Raw genomic sequence first — 18,411 nt, forward strand, 5'->3', positions numbered from 1 at the left:
ACGGAGGTCCTACCCTTCGGATGATTCAGATATGATGCTAACCTGCGGACCTTATACTGACCTTATATGGACCTATGTGTGAACGACTTAAGCCCTCCTTACACCGACAGACTTTGGAAAGATTTGCAAAGATTTGGAAAAGATTTTTGAAAGACTACAGTCTCAGACCCCCTCACATCTAAAGACAAGTAGTAGAGTTTTAAGTCACAGACTATGATTTTGCAATGACTAGGTATCTTGCAGGGTCACTATTTACAAGACTGCAAATAGATTCCTTTAAATGATTACCCATTGTGCAATAGATAAACAGGAACTGAAATTATAGCCTACTAAACTCAAAGTCGTATTTTCGTGTTTCTGCAGCATTGTTTCATCGCGACATCCCTAACCCGATATAGAGTTGTTCCACGCGGAAGAGCCGACTAAATATGTATAAGAAATTACAAATATTATAAGAATAACAAATAATCATATAGGCTACAGCTGTCGCCTACTTTGCCCCTTCCTGTTTGGTGTTGAGAGGTGTCACTATTGGTTTTATAGTTCACGCCACACTATTTGCATGAGCCACTTAACTAGAAAAAGACTTGCGATAATATCAAACATGTTTGATATTGTCGTAACGGCAAAACTAGAAAAGGACTGACTCCGACTGACTTAAAACCGCTAAGATTGGCACCTTTACACTTAACGATCTAGTTAACGGAGCTACCGATTCCAGTACAACTCCCATGATTTCTGTCCCGACTTTAGAAATTTAGTCGCCGACTGTGAACCAAAACAGACCAAAATCGTACAATGTAAGGCCGCCAATACACGCACATTACAGAATCTCCGTGTGGTTGTCGAGTGAGGGGTGGGGGCTTGTAGAGTTCACAAGATCACGAGATATGACGCAGAATATATCGCGCCGCTGCCTGTCACAGCTGTTGTTTGTTTACAAAGTGTATGCATTATGTAGGCTAAAGAAGAAAAATTGTCTATTGTGCGTAGGCTAATACTTGAAGTAGTCACGTAAGTGCGCACTTGAAATTGACCTACAGTATTTGCATGTGTGCTTCGAATAAACACATTTATCTGTTTTCAACGTTATGTAGCAGAATTACTTGGCTATGGAACCCCAAATCTGGTTTGCGTTGGAGAGAGAGAGAGCATGCACGAACTTTATGGTACCAGCCAATTCAGAACTCAAGACTTCAAGGCCATCATATACAACGTTTTTAAGCAACAAACAAAATACTAACATAACAGTGAAGTGGTTCGTTTTTTCATGGTTTATTTTGTCCAAAAGCATCCTCTCCCCATGTGTCTATTGCATTTACGTAAGGAGCTTGGAACAAAGTTCGTTTTCATTTTCTCTAGGCATATTTATGCTCAACAAATATCAGCGAGCTCAGCAGTGAGGTCATGAGAAGGCTATCAATGAACAGAAAACCGTGTTGGCCAACAATTTATTAAATACCTTCTGCTTATGATGATTCAGTCTTTTGAATTCGTTTGGCCTTGCCATGCAGTTGTAGGCTACAACGTGTCTCCTGCCGTTCCCTTCATGTGTTCTATCAAAATGTTGTTTGCCCTCATGGACAGTAGCTTCGTGATGTCTGCATCTTTCCAGGTCGGAGATTTTCTGGACAGCACTATGCCACTCCATCATAACACTGGCATTTTAGTCAGATCTAACCACATGGACGCACGAAAGAAACGTCACCGACACGCCCCCTCACTAGGTGTGAATTTTAACCGCATGTTCTATTCTTCGTTCAGACACAGCACATTTACATAATGTCCGGAGGAAATACTAGGGGGGGAGTAGTAGAACAACCAGCTAAAATCAGACTTCCATATAACCGGTTATGTCGTTCAGATATACGGCCCCACCATAGCCACTGTGTGTGTGTGTGTGTGTGTGTGTGTGTGTGTGTGTGTGTGTGTGTGTGTGTGTGTGTGTGAATGAATGTGTTTTGCTGAATTAGCAGCTTTGACTGATCCATAATTCATCAGACCCTGCAGGAGAGGCTGGCGTGATCTTTGTTGTGCTAATAGCTAATGTAACACTATGAAGTTAATGGCAACACAGCATCCCCTACACACACACATCCTTCCAGATTGACGTGGCAACGCAGAGGCCCCACACACTCATCCACTGTGATTGACTTGGATCTCCCAGGGTGAGAATGACATGCAGAGCCTGTATCAGACACGTGTTCAAGGCCTGTGTCTCAACCTGTCTCAACCTGTCACAAGCTAGTGTGGTGGTGCAGTAAGCTAAGACATGGGCTGCCATCAACTCCCATGTATCTCAACTTAAAGAAACTGTATGTAAGAAATGTATTTCAATTAATCATAAAATGGCCCTGATATGTCACTAGACATTAAGTAATAATAATAATTTCAAATACTTACAGTATATCACTGACAACAGTAGTACGGCCAGGATATTGTCATTTAAAAAGTGAAGTTGCAGCCCTCAACTGATGTTGATGTTGTGTTTTGTCATGCCATGTTGTGTTTTGGCCTGATGCGCCACCCTCCACCTATCTATTAATCACAAAGTCAGTAGTGTTTCGGCATCCGGGTTGGCAACCTCGAGTCAGGGGGGAGGGGGACGGGATACACTGCTCTACAGTAATTTGAAAGGGGTTGCAGTACCAGTTTTGGCCACAATCTTACATATAGTTCCTTTAAGTATAAGTATATATAAGTATATATTCTTTTGATCCCGTGAGGGAAATTTGGTCTCTGCATTTATCCCAATCCGTGAATTAGTGAAACACACTCGGCACACAGTGAACACACAGTGAGGTGAAGCACACACTAATCCCGGCGCAGTGAGCTGCCTGCAAAAACAGCGGCGCTCGGGGAGCAGTGAGGTGTTAGGTGCCTTGCTCAAGGGCACTTCAGCCGTGCCTACTGGTCGGGGTTCGAACCGGCAACTAGGGTTGGGTATCGTTTCAATTTGAACGATTCCGATTCCAATTACAATTCCGATTTCTTATTTCGATTCCGGTTCCTAACGATTCTCGATTCCGATTTTTTTTAAAGGCAGGGTCAAAAAAAGTTTAGGATATTTTAAATGAGCTAGCTAATCAACGGTCTTTCTCAGGGTATCTGCACATTTTTTCAAGTGCAAATTTAAAGACTTTTTAAGACCTTTTTAAGACATCTAAATGAAAATTAAGACTATACCACAACAAAAAGATATATATGACTGTTTATGAAATAGTTTTTTTTCCTACTAATTTCTACAGAAGTTACCAAATATATTTTGGCGAAAGAAAAATAATTGTGTGTGAATTACCTTCACAGCTATAAATGCCCAATTTTAGGGTCTGGGCTGCTTGCTTTTGAAGCTGGCTGTACATATTTGGTTTTGCTTACTGCTGAGGCTGACTGTTCTTCACCTGTGTCTGTAGTAGCCTAGGCTACTTGCCAAAGACATGTGCACTGGACTGGATTCCTTCAATATTTTTATTTTTTCAAAGTTAGACTAAGCTATTTACATATTTTAATAAGCCTATTTTATATAATTTACTATGTGCATCTATTGTCCAATATGCAGCACAGAAAATTAAAGTTAATCCACTACTTCACATTTTGCATACCAGTTGTATCTAAACCAACCAAAGCTTGACTGAAACATTGTAAAACCATTGACTTGTTTTAAATTAATTAAGAGACAGGTCCTCCTCGCATGATCCTGCTGAAAACTGCTGGTTTCATCTCAAGCATGCACGTATTATGAAAGCACATATTTTTTTTTTTATGTAGCAGTCACCGACATTCAAAAAATATCCGGTTATATTTCACAACTTTTGCGAAGTAGGCCTAGCCTACTGGGAAACGCTGGCAAGCAAGTTGCTGGCAGATATTACAGGTAGGCTATTATAACTTAGACAGATATTTTCTTCCGTAGGCTAGGCCAGCAACACACGCTGGAAAGATGCAAACAGATCAACTTAACATATACAGTATTTCCTCCTGATTGCGAAGCACTGCACATAATTTGACCAGCAGTCTCGGCGTCCATAGTTTGTGAAACAATGCTGCGTCGAGCAAAAGACTTTAGATGCCAAAGTTTAACCAAAAAGGATAACAAATGGCGTCTGGCTTCAGGTTCGCTCGGTGCGGACAGGGCTTTTAAAATCCATATGTCCGCCTAAATTTGAAACATATGGCCAACCTATCGCTAACTGGCTTACCAACTCTTTCTCCGGCTCATTCTACCATAGGCTCCCTCATTCCACGTAGGCTACCTGTCTATCTCTCAGGCCTCAGCTACACCCACGAAAACATCAGGCATATTATTTTGTACATAGGCCTACTGTATTATTACCGTTTTCACACCTTTAACCAAACCATTGAAAACATCTTCACTCTGCAACCACTACACCTACTCCAGAGCCCTAATAGTCACTTTATACAATTGCGCTTTTAAATACAAAAACTAGATGGAGACATCTTTCGCTCTCTTGCACATGCACTCGCTGGCGGTCCCATACGCGCATTTAATACCTCTCTTCAAAAAATTCAGTTGTATTTAAGACTTTATAAGGATCCGCGGGGAACCCTGCTTTCTGAATGAAATAGTTGACATTCTTCATGAATTTTAATGAACTATGCGCCTTTCGTTGGTGTTCAGCCGTTTCTTCCGGGTCGGGCGGACTGGGAATCGAAACTAGGAATCGAAATTTAAACTTTGAACGATTCCGGGAAAATCGCAAAGATAGTCCCGGTTCCAACCAATACTCGAAATTCGATACCCAAGCCTACCGGCAACCCTCCGGTTACAAGTCCGAAGCGCTAACCAGTAGGCCACGGCTACCCAGAGCTGCCCAACTTTACTCTTGTAAAACCCTCTTGACTTTCAACAAACACATAGTCTAGCAATCAAACCATCTCAAACACTAGGAACACCTGCTTGTTTTCAACCCAGCATTTTTTAGAGTGCAAGCAGCCTGTGCTGTGGAGGGTTTAGGCATGCGAGCGTGTGTGGGGGGGTTCGCTTTTCATCTAAAACGGCAAAATGGAATGGTTTGACCTGTGCTGCACTGATCTGTGCCAGGATGGGATTTCTACCCACACATGCGCTGGACCGCTGGATTATCAGGCCTCCTGTGGTCTTGTGCTTCTGCCTTTAACCCTTTACTCCCCTCCCCTCCCCCTCCTGTGGTCAGTCTCTCCCTCCTGGGGTCATATGAGGCTGGGAGGTGTGTTTAGGGAGAGTCTGTTGGACTCTGCCCCTGCTCCACACACACACACACACACACACACACACACACACACACAGGCATGTACCACTCCACCACACTAAACACACATATTCACTCACTGTCTCACACACAGTCCAGTGTAAACACACACACTGGCTGTGTTACACACTGCTACTTTGCGTGTTCTGCATTGACAGAAATTTTGTTGATGCTCTGTACTCCTCCTCTTTTCCTCTGTTAATTCTCCTCTCTCCTCCTTTTCTCCTATTAATCTCTCCTCTCCTCCTCTCCTCCTCTCCTCCCTTTACATCTTCCTCTCCTCCTCTCCTCCTCCTTTATCTCTCTTCTCCTCCCTTCCTTCTCCTCCCTTCTCTCTCCTCTCCTCCTCTCCTCCCCTATTAATCTCTCCTCTCCTCCTCTCCTCCCCTATTAATCTCTCCTCTCCTCCTCTCTCCTCTCTCCTCCTCTCTTCCTCTCTTCTCCTCTCTTGATGATCTCTCCTCTCCTCCTCTCTCTCTCCTCCTAGTCTTTATTCCCTTTCTCCCCTATTCCTCCTCTCCTCCTCTCCTCCCCTATTAATCTCTCCTCTCCTCCTCTCCTCCCCTATTAATCTCTCCTCTCCTCCTCTCTCCTCCTCTCCTCTACCCTATTAATCTCTCCTCTCTCCTCTCCTCCTCTCCTTTCTTATATTAATCTCTCCTCCTCCTCTCCTTCTCTCTACTCCTCTCCTCTTCTTCTTTACGTGTTCTGCTGACGCGCGGCTGAGTCACTGCTTGCACTATACTGTACTCCTCCTCTCCTTTCCTCTATTAATCTCTCCTCTCTCCTCCTCTCCCCTATTAATCTCTCCTCTCCTCCTCTCCTCCCCTATTAATCTCTCCTCTCCTCCTCTCCTCCTCCTTTAACCTCTCCTCCTCTCCTCCTCTCCCCTATCTCTCCTCTCCTCCCTCCTCTCATTGATCTCTCCTCTCCTCCTCTCCTCCTCTCTCCTCCTCTCTTCCTCTCTGAGGGAGTCTGTTCTCCTCTCTGTTCCTCCTTGCCTCTTCTCCTCCTCTGCTCCTTCCTCCTCTCCTCCTCTCCTCCTCTCCTCCTAATGATCTCTAATCCTCCTCCTCACAGTGATGTACTCTCCTCCACCTCCTCTCCTCTACCTATTCTCTCCTCTCTGTCTCTTCCTCTCCTTTCTTAAATTAATCCTCTCCTCCTCCTCTGTTACACTCTCCTCTCCTCTTCTTCTTTTCACGAGTTCTAACTGTGTGGCTGACTACACTGCTTGCACTATACTGTACTCCTCCTCTCCTTTCCTCTATTAATCTCTCCTCTCCTCCTCTCCTCCCCTATTAATCTCTCCTCTCCCCTTCCTCTCTACTCCTCTCCTCCCCTATTAATCTCTCCTCTCCTCCTCTCCTCCTCTATTAATCTCTCTTCTCCTCCTCTCTACTCCTCTCCTCCCCTATTAATCTCTCCTCTCCTCCTCTCCTCCCCTATTAATCTCTCCTCTCCTCCTCTCCTCCTCTCTCCTCCTCTCTTCCTCTCTACTCCTCTCCTCCCCTATTAATCTCTCCTCTCCTCCTCTCTATTTCTCCTCTCTTCTCCTCCTTACTCCTCCTCCTCTCTCCTCTCTACTCCTCTCCTCCCCTATTAATCTCTCCTCTCCTCCTCTCTACTCCTCTCCTCCCCTATTAATCTCTCCTCTCCTCCTCTCTATTCCTCTCCTCCCCTATTAATCTCTCCTCCTCTCTCTCCTCTCTCTCTTCCTCCTCCCTAATAATCTCTCTCTCCTCCTATTAATCTCTCCTCTCCTCCTCTCTACTCCTCTCCTCCCCTATTAATCTCTCCTCTCCTCCTCTCCTCCTCTATTAATCTCTCTTCTCCTCCTCTCTACTCCTCTCCTCCTATTGATCTCTCCATCATCACTCCTCCTAGTGATCTCTCCTCTCCTCATCATCTCCTCCTCTTCCTCTCTGCTCCTCTCCTCCCTGATGATCTCTCCTCCTCCTCTCTGTTCACTCTCATCCTAATTAATCTCTCTTCTCCTCCTCTCTACTCCTCCTCTCTCCTCCTCTCCTCCCCTCCTCCCCTATTAATCTCCTCCTCTCCTCCTCTCTACTCTTCTCCTCCCCTATTAATCTCTCCTCTCTCCTCTCCTCCTCTCCTTTCTTATATTAATCTCTCCTCCTCCTCTCCTTCTCTCTACTCCTCTCCTCTTCTTCTTTCAACTTTTAATCTTTCCTCTCCTCTCATCTCCTCTCCTTTCCCCTGTTCATTCCCCTCCTCTCCTCTCGTCCTGTCTACTCCTCTCCTCTGCTCCTCTCTTCTCTTTTGTTGTTTATCTCAGTCCCATTGAGATAAATGTGTGTGTGTGTGTGTGTGTGTGTGTGTGTGTGTGTGTGTGTGTGTGTGTGTGTGTGTGTGTGTGTGTGTGTGTTGTGTGGTGGGTGTTTGTGTGTGTGTGTGTGTGTGTGTGTGTGTGTGTGTGTGTCTGCCTGCTGAGTGTGTTTCTGAAGGGCAGGCCTGCCTCTGTGCTCTCTATGGAAGGGGTGCCAAGCCCAAGGTCAGCCAGACTCTTGAGTCCAGCCACAGAGAGAGGGAGAGAGGGAGAGAGGGAGAGAGGGGGGGGGTGAAAGGGAGCCAGGGAGAGAGAGAGGGAGAGAGGGGTGAAAGAGAGGGAGATGGAGGGAGAGAGAGAGGAGGGGGGTCTGAAAGGGAGCCAGGAGAGAGAGAGAGATGCTGCTGGGCTGGGGCCATAATCCACAGTAGGACCCCTAACCCACTCACTTACCACTGCAGTCTGCCTGCAGGACATGATGTCAGAGATTCTGCTGGAAATGAGGCAGTGATGTCAGAGATACTGGTCCTGGAAAAGACATGATGTCAGAAGCAGTGCTGAAGAAGAGGAAATGATATCAGAGATGGAATTTTGGAAAGTCTATTCCAGACATGGAAAGTCAGGGAATTTCATCATTTTAATTTCATAATTTTATCACACACATAATTGGAGTATATCTGGTTATTAGCTTTACTGCTTGCTTGAGTAGCCCAAATGTATTTATTCAATGGGCATTTATTTGTCTCCTGCTCTATAGATGTAAAAGATTGTTGTTGCTACGCGGCTGCTCTGAAATTATTGGTCGGTATATTGTACAATTAATTATATGGTTAATTGGGTTTTTTGTCAGGGAAAGTCAAGGAAAAGTCATGGTTTTTTACATTTGACTTTGAGTGGGAACCCTGACTGGAACCTGACCCTGATGGAATCTGATCAGTCAGACAGATCTGATGGGTCCTGTTTTACATGAGAAAGACCAAGCCTACCGGACACTGGCAGCGACATAGGTGTGACGCACTTCGCTACCGACATCTGATTACTGAGAACAGAACAGTTAGCGTTGGTACTCTGCACAGCAGCACCAAGTCTTTAGCGGAACAGTTAGCGACGTGTTGTGACACGTGATGTGTTTTTGTGTGGAAAGCTCAAAGTCGGTGGAGACGGAGCGTCGGCAGTAGAGAGCAACTCTCGCACACACGCGTCAGCTGACTGCTGTGCCCGGTGGGATACTGGAGGATAACGGCAGGAGCGAGAACAGCCCTCACACGCCTCACACGACCTCACACGCCTCACACACACAGGTCTGGCAGGTGTCAGTCCTCAGAGGTCACACTGGCTGCTGGTTTGGCTTGTGTCTGCCTGTCTCTGTTGATCCCTGTCTGTCCCTATGTTCCTTTGCTATGCTGTTCATGAAGGGCCAGTTCACTAAATAGTGCAGCAGGGCTTATCTCCATGTGTGTGTGTGTGTGTGTGTGTGTGTGTGTGTGTGTGAGAGTGTGTGTGTGTGTGTGTGTGAGAGAGAGAGAGAGAGCGCGTGTGTGAGTGAGAGAGAGAGAGCGCGTGTGTGTGTGTGAGAGAGCGCGTGTGTGTGTGTGTGAGAGAGAGAGAGAGAAAGTGTGTGTGTGTGTGTAAGTGAGAAGGAGAGAGAGAGAGAGTGTGTGTGTGTGTGAGTGAGTTCATCTTTGCTCAGTGTTACCACTTCATACACTGGCGTCAGGACCCACGCCTGCCTCCCTTACTCAACATTGTGAGTTTATTTGCCTCCATATGTTCTTCGCTGTTTGCCGTAGCCTGTGGAGAGCCCTATAAAGCTGCTTTGGTGGCTTTCTCCACCATTTCCAGCTGCACTTGATGTTCGGAACGGAGCTGTTATGGCTCTGCGCTGGGGCCGCTCCTGTTCCCTGCTGTCATGTTGAGTTAGAGAGACCATCAGGAGGGCATAAAGCCACTGCCAGACTCGGTGCCCAGTGCCCATGTCAGATCTCTCAGCACTAAAGCCATCACTGTGCCCATGTCAGATCACTCCGCACTAAAGCCATCACTGTGCCAGTGTGCCCATGTCAGATCTCTCCGCACTAAAGCCATCACCAGGCATGCAAACTCCTCACCTTTCGGCGAAATTCGCCGTTTTGAATCCAAAATGACTGACTTACGTGGTTTGTGCAGAACCGATGAGAAAATATTTGGGCATAAACACATCTTGGGGTCAACGTGAGCTGAGTTTTTACAGTAGCTTGTTGCTGCAGAGGCGAACAGAATGCTCGGCTTTTGTGAGCGCAGAACACATCTTGTGCCATTAAAAATGCCATTAAAGGCGTTGAATTTCAGCAACGAATGTTAAAGGCTATAGACCGCGAAGTTAATTTCCTAAACTGGGCTGTGCAAAAGCGTTTAACTCTTTAAATTATTCACATTTAACTCTTTAATTATTCACATTAGCCTTTGCTATACTGATCTTTGCTATACTGATCTTGCTCAGAGACAAAATCAGTGTTGATTGACATGTCTTTAAGAAACGTTCAGTGACCTGATCTGAAGTAGCCTGTGCCTATAGGGTAGGCTACCATGTAGGGAACACTATTCACACAACACAACTTTATTGGTTGGTTAAACAAACTAACTAGCACAATGCCACAATCTGTAAGTAACCTAGGCTGCAGGATAACACTTGTTATGAAACAGTGTGCCCTCCACAACACACCCACCCCCCTCTCCCCCAACATTATAAATCAATTGCACCATATTGCTATGTAGCATAGTAATGTTATACAGCATTTGAAAGCTTGGACACGTGGGAATCCATATATGACAACCTTTTTCATGTACAATCTATATAGTGCTTTACATTGTCAGATTAATCTTACTATGTCTCAATTAAATTGTATCAAATTGCCCTCCTCCCCCTCCGGTGCTTCCCTACCTTCTAGCTGCAGTGTGTATCCTTATCAATAAGATAGATAGATGCAGCAAATTGGGTATTGAAATAGTCACAGGAATCCATATTTTTATCCATTGTTTTATCCAATATTTGTTGTGCAGATGTATAATCCATCTTATCCCCACACATTGAACCAACAAAGAAAATGCAAAGACATTTCTGTAATTATTCCATAGTGTAGTCATTCCATCAGAACCCTTGACAAACAATCCAAATAGTCCAGAAACCACAAAGTAAGGCTTTTATTGTCAGTATGCATTTTGGGTAACCAAAAGTCCTATGGGGAGTTTCCATTGGGCATTTTACAAAACGCATGAGCATACCTTAGCAAATAATGGTCTAAATGACTCATTTTTATTTTGTTTTGATCTACTTTTGCACACGGCTTCACAAGACCTGGTCTAGACACAAAAATTCCCATTCCATAGGAAGTTAAAACATTTCAAATCGATTTACAAATTAGTCTAGTCTATCCTATTTTATATAATGTTAGTCTGAAATAGTGTGTGTCTCAAGCAAGTTTCACCTGGTTTGGTTCAACAAATATTCAAACTTATCATCTTTATTCTAATACTATGCCTACTATGTCTTCATGTCCAATAGGCCTGAAATCTTCAGAAATGTCTGAACTTCAGGCACAGAGAAAAAAGAAAGAAAGAAAACTCATGTAGATTGCTTAGGAGGAGAGGAGGGCCATGCTGAAGCATGCTGCCAAACAGTGCAACGGGCCCCTCACAGAAATAGGAGAAGAACACACTTTTTTATATTCACTTATTTTTATCATACATATGATATTTTTGGCCACAACAAATTTTTTAGTGATTTTATAGTTTGTTTTCTTTGTAAATCTCTGGTTTTGGGCCATTTCATACTCCGTGGAAGCTATGCACTGTTGTCACTTCGCGTGCCCTTCTCACCTTGACCAGTTTGCATGCCTGCATCACTGTGCCCATATCAGATCTCTCCGCACTAAATGTGTAGTATTTATGTACTGATGAGCAGTCGTAGATGCCCATGTCAAATCTGTCTGCTGTGATTGATACAAACACACACACACACATACATACATACACACACACACACACACACACACACACACAGGCACACACACAGATACCATGCAAATGCAAGTCCACACCCATACACCGTTTGACCAGACAGTCATATTCATGTTTCTAGTATCAATGATATCAGAACAGTGGAAAAGCAGGAAGAAAGAGGGGGATGAAGAGAGAATGAGAGAATGACAAACAGAAGGAAACATACAGAGAGGACTAGAAGAGAGAGAGAGAGAGAGAGTGGTGGATATGGAGAGAAAAAGAAGGGATAGATAAAGAAATACAGTATGTGGAGGGAAAAAGAGATGGAGGGAGAGAGATGTGGAGAAAGAAAGATGGAGAAAAGGAGTTGATTTTAAGGAAAGAGGAAGAGGGATAGAGGAGTGAAAGGAAGATGGAGGGAAAAGAGAGAAACGAGTGGAGAGGAGGATGAAGTGGGACTCCAGCATGTGGGGGAATGTCAGATGGCAGATAATTAGAGAGGCAGATTGCCCAGACATCAAACAGGCTGCAGCCCCCCCCCCCCCCACACACACACGTACAGCCTCACGTCTCCCTCTACTTTATAACACCCCTCTCTCCTCTCCCTCTCTCCCTCTCGTGTTCTGCCTGTCTTTCTCTCTCTCTTTCTCTCCCTCTCTTGTTCTGCCTCTGTCTCTCTTTCTCTCCCTCACTTCCTCTCATCTGGTCGCCCTCCCTGTCCTTTCTTTCTGTGTGCGAAAGAATAATTCTAAATTCACCTGTGTGAATATCACACAACAGACCAGTCATGATCTGCTCTGGAGATGCTAGTAGGGCAAGAACAGGCCGACTGAGGAACGGAACAGGGCCAACTGAGGACCGAGTTGGGGCCGACTGAGGAACGGAACAGGGCCGACTGAGTGCCAAATCAGGGCGGTTTGGGGGTCGGCTGAGGGCTGCGTGGTGTCTGTGAGGGTCAGAGTGACGAGATACGAGAGGAAGGAAGCTGTTGAGCCTCTGCTATCATTTGTGTTCTGGAGACAGGCCACAGCTTATCCACCCTCCACACACACACACACACACTCAAATAAATTGGCACGCACACTCACAGACACACACACACACACACACACACACACAGTGTGCCCTCCTTCCTGTCTCCTCCTCTTAAACTGAGCCCACTCCCCCATGAAAGCCCCTGTGTGAATCACTCTCGATGGGGAACATTTTCCACCGGGCTTTTCACTCACTGTGTGTGTGTGTGTGTGTGTGTGTGAGAGAGAGAGAGATGATTCATCCTCCAGCTTCTTGCAGATATTCTGCTGCATGGCCTTTCTTTAACAAGGTCCTAGCCCTCCCCCAAGACATTTACAGTAACTGTAGTTATCTAACCGTGTGTGTGTCTGTTTGTGTTTGTGTGTGTGTGTGTGTGTGTGAGAGAGAGAGTGTGTGTGCGTGTGCTTGTGTGTTTGTGTGTGTGAGTGTTTGATGTGTGTGTGTGTGTCACTGGTCACTGTGCCTGCCTGCTGTGAGCCTACTCTCCATTCATGAGTAAGAATGCTGGCTGCAGGAGAAGTTCCTGAACTCGTTAAAGGAAGCAGGAAATAAGTCCTCTCTCACTCTCTTTGTCCCTCCCTCTCTCAATCTCTCTGTTCCTCTCCCTCCATCTCTTTCTCTCACTTCATCTCTCTGTTCCTCCCTCCATCACTGTATCTGTCCCTCTCTCTGTCCTGCCATCTCTTTCTCCTGCACCCCTGCCCTGAGTGGGCAGTGACTGTAGAGAGCCCCAGCAGGCGAGGGAGGGGGGTGGAATGTGGTGTGGCCCCTTACGTAACGCCTCTACTGGCCTGAAGTCTAATCTCTGCTGGCAGTATTAGTAGCTCCTCCAACCTTCATGATTCCGTCATGGCTTCTCAGGACCCCCACCTGCCCCTTCAGATACCCACAGACACTCACCTTCAGATACCCCTCTTTACTGACCCACCTTCAGATACCCCTCCATACCCACCCACCCTCAGATACCCCTCCACACCCACTCACCTTCAGATACGCCTCCACACCCACCTGCCCCTTCAGATACCCCTCCACACCCACCTGCCCCTTCAGATACCCCTCCACACCCACTCACCTTCAGATACCCCTCCACAACCACCTGCCCCTTCAGATACCCCTCCACACCCACTCACCTTCAGATACCCCTCCCTACTGACCCACCTTCAGATACCCCTCCATACTGACTCGCCTTCAGATACCCCTCCAAACCCACTCACCTTCAGATACCCCTCCACACTCACTCACCTTCAGATTCTAGGGCTGTCACTTTTGTGAAAAATCCTGTTTGATTTTTGACACATAAGTGTTCATTGAATCGATTATAAGATCAATTTTCTACTGTATGTCTGAAGACGTTTGCATACCACTTTGTCCTTTTCCATAATTTGATCTACAGTTAGGGTTGTGTATCGTTTGGTTTTGTATCGTTTGGATACCGGTGCTAAATCGATACTTTTAAAACTGTGCCGGTGCCTGAACCAGTACTTTGTTTTTACAATAAAATGGTCTAAAGCATGAATTGCTTTTTTTATTGATGACAAATTTGAACATGAAATTGAACTGTTACATTCAATTTACTATCAATATCTCATTGCTCCTACGCATAATACATTTAAATGTTAAAACAGCTTGCCATGGATGCACACACAAGTAAGCTCTGCTTTCAAGTTTAGGCAGTGTAGGCGGTTTGCCATAAGGTATGTTAAAACCGCTTGCCATAGAACTGCCAGTCATGGACAACGGCATTTGCAAGCAAGCTTTTCTAACAGGGACTCTACTTTTCAGTTAATTCAGTGTGTTCCCAAATGCTTCAAGGAATTTCATGTCTTCCCCCATAACACGCAATAGTTTTGAACGTGTTAGGCTACATTATGTCGGTGTTAAAGTGTTTAGATTCCCAGCGCTAGTAGGCATTTTAGCAGCAACTATGGCTATGCGCTACCAGTCAGCTGAGTTTAATTAGCGATAACGTACAGAGATGGTTCCGTAGCCTTTTTGACAGCTCAGTGACATCAGGTATGTAACCTACATAAATTTATGTTTTTGCCAGCTAACTTTTAACATGATCTTCATATTCATTGTGATGCTATATGGGCCTCATGCACATGAAAGATTAATATCATGCCATTATGTTGTTTAGAACACTAGTGAAATAAAGTTTTCACAACTTGCTGATAACATTTCAAATAAATGCCAGTTAGCGCATTAGCGAGGATATTGTGTAACGTATACTGTTGATGTTGTTTCATAGCCTTTTGCTAGTATGTAAGGCCCCCTGCTAGATTTTGACAAGAGCTTGTGATATCGCTTTAAAGTAAGCTACGTAGGCTCGTCCACTCGCCTATGTATTGCACCCCTCTGGTTTATACATCCAGTGTTTATGTTAGCTAACTGTATCTGGATGTGCTGCTATCAGAGCAAGACGTTAGAGATGGCGCATGACATGCCTGGTATAAAAAACAAACAAATGCGATTTAATCACCGAAATGAGGCACCGAAATCCACATTATTATTCGATGCAGTTACCACCGTTTGCGTCGGCACCGGTGCCATACTAGAACCGTGTTTCGGTGCCCAACCCTATCTACAGTCCAAAACCCGAAGTGCTTCCAACTCCTCAAGGTACAGTATTAGGGGTTATCACTCATCCAGGGCTGTACAGTGCTACATATAGCATCATTCTCTGCTTTTTAAAGACAGTTGAAGAACCATCTATTGTCTACCTGAAACATCTCTCTTTGATTCTTCTTTTCTTGCTTTACATCCATTGTTGACAGAATGTCTTTTTCTTCCTATTTTTTGCTTTCATCCTAATCATTTTGCTTCCGATGCTTCCTTATTGTGGATCAAACATATTATTTATATGTTTAGCCTGCATGTCAATATGTTAACATGACTTGGCAATAGGCGTGGAACTCTGTGCAAGCCTCTAGGCTTCGTTCCCGCCTTGCACAGATGTACTAATTTGTGCTAAACAAAATAAACAAACAAACAAACATATGCTACAAAAAAAACAGTCTGTGTTATGGATGATTTACCAGCCTTACCTTATTTACAGTAAAATGTTTTCTAGAGTGCAGCCTACAGATGATGCGCAACTACATGCCGATGCTAGAGATTTTGTGGATTGTGCTACAAAACTATCAACTTCTGTAGCACCAGTGCTAAGAATGAAAAAGTTAGAGTACAGCCCCACACTCGTCTGTCATGACGCACATATTGATCGCCGTTGTCCTCCATTTTTTTGGCAAAACACCAGCAGCAGCCGATTGAGACTGAGACTATTCCCAGTGCGTACAATTTTGTGGGAATTCTTTTTTTAGCTTTCGCAATGCCTACTGCACTTCTTTAGCCTCAGACCTTGATGCTGCTGTCTGGCGCACCTCCACACAGTACGCAGAGAGAGAGAGAGAGAGAGAGAGAGAGAGAGAGAGAGAGAGAGAGAGAGAGAGAGAGAGAGAGAGAGAGAGAGAGAGAGAGAGAGAGAGAGAGAGAGAGAGAGAGAGAGAGAGAGAGAGAGAGAGAAAACCAGGGTTCCCACAGATCCTTAAAAAGTCTTAAATATAACTTTCGGTTTTTAAGACCTAAAAAAAGTCTTAAATTGTCTGGGATGTCTTGAATTTTCAAAAGGGAGGTATTAAATTTGCGTATGGGACCGCCAGCGAGTGCAAGAGAGCGAGTGATGTCTCCATCCGGTTTCGTGAATTTAAAACGCAGTTGTATAAGTGACTACGGGAAGAAGTGTAGTGGAGAGTGAAGATGTTTTTCACGTGTGTATAAAGGTGTGAAAACGGTAATAATACAGTATGTAAAAATATGCCTGACGTTTTCGTGGTGTAGCCGAGGCCTGAGAGATAGGCAGGTAACCTACGTGAGCGGTAGTGTTAATTTTGTCACCTATTTTTAATTTAGTCTTAGTATTGTGACGAAATGTCCTTTTTAGTCTTTGTCATATTTAGTCATTCAAATATCATTTTTTTGTTAGTCAAGTTTTAGTCGACTAAAAGTCATTTTAGTCTAGTTTTAGTCAAAAGAAAACTAAAGGTATCTTAGTCTTAGTCAGTTTTAGTCAACACATTTTAGTCTTTTTTTTATAACAAATTATTTCTGATTACCATTTGAGTCAAATAGTGTTTCACACATCTCAATTTTCCAACAATATTGTGTGTCCACAGGGCTACTCGTCTGTTCTAATTACTCATTCTGATTTTTGTCAGTCAGTATGTTTACATGCACAGGTAAGTCGAGCTACAGTTATAGCTCGGCTGGGATTTGACCATAGACAGTAAAAGATTTGACTGGACCACTGTCATATTCGTAGACCAGTGTTTCTCAAAGTGTGGTCCGGGAATCACTGGTGGTCCGCAAGCTATCTCAAGTGGTCCGTGAGCAGACGTGGTAAAATATAATATAGATGAGTTGTTTGCAATATTGAACCAACTTGTATGTAAAAACAGTTCTGCAACACTGTCTATGTAAGATATGCCAGTTTAAATCATACAGTATGAATCCACACAATAAGCAAAGTGCAAAGACAATAAGCAAGGTGGTTCAGTGAGTAGGCCTATAGTGTAGACTAATTATAGGCTACTGTTGAAGTAGGTCTAATCTTTTTTTTTTTTTTAGCTAGGGTTAGTTAAGTGGTCCTGAAACTGAAAAAGTTTTAGAAACACTGTCGTAGACCAAAGTATTAATGTTTTACTCCTCCTCGCTAGATGTCGATATACGCCCAAACCCAACACATTCCCCAAACAGACTCTCCATCTTAGCCATAGCTAACTTGCTAGCGAACTTTAATATTAGCTTACTTGCTAGCAAACTTTGCATCATCAGTCTAACTAGTTAAATAGTTGACATTACATGATGAACATTTTCGTATTCTGGGGGATGTTAATTTGTATGAGAGAAGCTTCAACTTCTGGGTATGTAGCATTGTGGCATAAAGCTTAGGTAGTTAGCTTGCTAACTCTGGCAGAAATCTCCAGTGTTCTTGTTCCATGTAGTTTTGTGTTGCAGCCACAGGGTTGCAGCAACAGCACGTAGACTAGCCTACAGGAAAGCTGTTGCGTATGAACTCATTCGGAATATTTTGAAAACATAACAGCTAGATATTCTGTCTTCTCATTTTGTAGACGAAACTAAGATTTTATCTTAGTTCTTATTTCATGCAAAACATTTTAGTCTCGTCTTTTTTCGTCAACAATAATTCATCTTAAGATAGTCTTAGTCAGTGTTTCAGGACATTACTGCCGTCTCGTCATCGTCTCGTCTTAGTCATGAAAAAAAAGGTTGTTGACGAACATATTTCCTCTCGTCTCCTCTGACGAAATTAACACTAGTGAGCGGTAGAATGAGCGGGAGAAAGAGTTGGTAAACCAGTTAAACCAGCGATAGGTTAGCCACACGTTCGAATTTAAGCCGGACATATGGATTTTAAAAGCCCTGTCTGGGGTCCGGCTCAGCTTCAAACCAGACGCTCATTTGTCCTCCTTTTTGGAGTTGCACTTGGCATCTAGAATCTTTGCTCGGACGCAGCATCATTTCACAAACTATAGACGCGAAGACTGCTGGTCAAATTATTGAATTCTGAAATTCTGTCACTCGTCTGATATTTTGCTGCACAATTTATGAAGGAACCACGGACTGACAGAAAAAGAAAACGAGCGTTTTCGCAATCAGGAGGAAATACTGTACATGTTAAGTTGATCTGTTTGCATCTTTCCAGCGTGTATTGCTGGCCTAGCCTAGGGAAGAAAATATATGTCTAAGTTATAATACCTCTAATATCTGCCAGCAGCTTGCTTGCCAGCGTTTCCCAGTAGGCCTACTTTGCAAAAGTTGTAAAATATAAGCGCATATTTT

The 18,411-nt window shown here is 44.1% G+C and overlaps 1 protein-coding gene across 4 annotated transcripts in view; it reads left to right on the forward strand.

The window, feature by feature from the left end:
• Window positions 1–18,411, forward strand: part of LOC125294975 (neuronal calcium sensor 1) — a 57,905-nt gene that overhangs the window by 18,640 nt on the left and 20,854 nt on the right. The window lies entirely within an intron of this gene.

The sequence above is a fragment of the Alosa alosa genome, chromosome 5, assembly GCF_017589495.1.
Source record: "Alosa alosa isolate M-15738 ecotype Scorff River chromosome 5, AALO_Geno_1.1, whole genome shotgun sequence".
Taxonomy (NCBI): Eukaryota; Metazoa; Chordata; class Actinopteri; order Clupeiformes; family Clupeidae; genus Alosa; species Alosa alosa.